The following is a 2,459-nucleotide window of genomic DNA, read 5'->3' on the forward strand; positions in this document are numbered from 1 at the left end:
GCTGCAGGGGCATCTCTGCATCCCCATGGATCTGCAGCGGGATCTATGTATCCCCATGGATCTCTGCATCCAGCACTGTTGTCTTTGGAGGCGCCAGGAATGGGCTGAGCTCTGCCTGAAGCTCTTCTCACATTCCCCACACCCTTCCCAGCACAGGGAGGGTTTTACCTCCTCACAGCTCCCCGGGCTGGCTTTGCAGCCCCTCCTTGTGTGGGATCTCTGGGGCTTTTCCTCCCCATTGGATTCCTGTGCCCTGGAGCCGTTCCAAATGGCCTCTTCCACGAGGTTCTGTGGCAGGGATTTGTTCTCCCTGGTCTCGGTCCACAGCCAGAGGAGGAAGGACAAGGAGAGGAAGAGACAGTGAGAAGGGAAAAGGAAAAGGCAGAAGGAGAGGAAGGAGCAAGGGAGGAAGGAGAAGGGAAAGGAACGTGGATGGATGAAGGACAATGAGGAGAGGAAGGAGGGCAGAGAAGGAGAAGATGGGATTTGCCTCCCTGGCAGAGGGAAGGGGAAGGCAATCCCCCCAGTCCATCCCTGTCAGGATGGCGTTGGTAGTGAGGTTGTCCTGCTGCCATGCTGGGCTGGGAGATGGAGCAGGAGAGAGGGGAAAGGGGCAGTGACTTCCTCCTCAGCTGCCTGGCTGTCCCAGGCTGGAGCGTCCTGGCGCTGCCGAGGCCCTTGGAGCGTCCGGCACTCAGGAGCCCCAAGCTCACGGCTGCTTTATAAAGCTGACAAAGGAGGCACGATGGCTCTGTGTAGGGTCTGCAGCACACTGGGTTTATTGGGACAGGAACAGGGCACAGAGCTGAACAGGGCCCAGGGACAAAGACAGGGTGCAAGCTGAGGGCACAGGGGTTTTTTATAAGGGGTAGTGAGGGTGGAGCTGAGGGTCAGGGTCCAATGGATATGGGGGAAAATGGTGCAAAGGAGGGGTTAATGGTCAGGTCAGCTAATAGGGAAATGGGGGTGGAGGAATGCAGTAAACGAGGGCCAATGGAGGGACAGAGAGAGGAGAACATTCTAGGGACTGACCAGAGATGGGTAGCAGGGGTTGAACTGGGGTAATTAGGCCCAATAGGGTAACATAACTTTACATGAATCAGCATGTGCCTGCAAAGATCTGTGGGAGAAGCAAGCTTCTCACCATAACCTTGAAATCTATTATTCTTATTTGGGACCAGTCCTTCACAGCTGGGGGATTCAGTCTCTGATGTTAAGCCCTTGGGCCTCCACGACAGTGTGTCTAGTTTTGCTTGAAGCCTCATCATCTTCCATGCAGATAAAGTTTGGGATTGACAAATCCTGGCTTGAGGGAGTAACAAGGGTTGCCCACATTGGGTTTTATGAGAAATGAGCCTCAAAAGATAAGTAGAGACAAATCAGCAACAGCGCTGGGTGCTTGGCGATGGCCCGAGGCACACTGGTTAACCACAGCAACTCTTCTTATAGACTTTTTCCACTGCATTGGTCAAATACGTATTCATCATGATTATAAATATTCAAATATTTATTTGAACTCATTTACATGTTCCAGGAATTCAGATAAAGTTTAGGATTGACAAATCCTGGCTTGAGGGAGCAACAAGGGTTGCCCACATTGGGTTTTATGAGAAATGAGCCTCACTCTTTAGAATTTTTAAAAGTTGAATAAGGGCTAAGTAGAGACAAATCAGCAACAGCGCTGGGTGCTTGGCGATGGCCAGAGGCACACTGGTTAACCACAGCAACTCTGCTTATCTGCTCTTTCCACTGCATTGGTCAAATACATATTCATAATGATTATATATTCAAATATTTCTTTGAACTCATTTACATGTTCCAGAAATTCCTTACATGAGTTTGACCCCTGTCCTGCCATTTTAGAGAACGTGCAGGAATCGTGGATTGTTGTTGTGAGGGTTGTGTGTCGCTTCCTCACAAGGGCCCCTGTTCTGTGGTTGCAGCAGGTGACAGTTATTGACAGTGGAAGGCTCAGTGGCAGGGAAGTCATACATAATAGCAAAGCCAACAACTCCATAGTTATTTATAACAAGCCCAGGGCAGGTTTTCCCCTTGCATGGAGCACTTGGGCCTTCCCCGGGCCCCTTGTGCCCTCCTGCAGAGCCAGTGGCATTTTCCAGCACACACAGTTGGTAACCAAGAGTCGGGTGCAGCCCAGGAGGCTCCAAGCGCCTCCTTCCAGGCTGACTCTGCAGATGCCGAGGCTGCTCTGGGCTCTGCCAGGGCTCTGCTGGGCTCAGCTCTGGGCCAGGCTGGGCCCGCTCTCCCCTCACATTGCTGCGGGCAGCTGAGCCACAGGGGGAGAAGGAAGGGACACGTCAAGGGACTTGAGGTTTAAGAGAGTTTTTATTCAAACAACTGCCATAACAAACAGTCTAACATAAGAACCATAACAAACAGACTGTCCTAACTACCATAACCAACTAGCAATGCTAACTACCATAACTAACTAGTTGTCC

The sequence above is a fragment of the Passer montanus genome, unplaced genomic scaffold (assembly GCF_014805655.1).
Source record: "Passer montanus isolate IOZ18808 unplaced genomic scaffold, ASM1480565v1 scaffold639, whole genome shotgun sequence".
NCBI classification, from domain to species: Eukaryota; Metazoa; Chordata; class Aves; order Passeriformes; family Passeridae; genus Passer; species Passer montanus.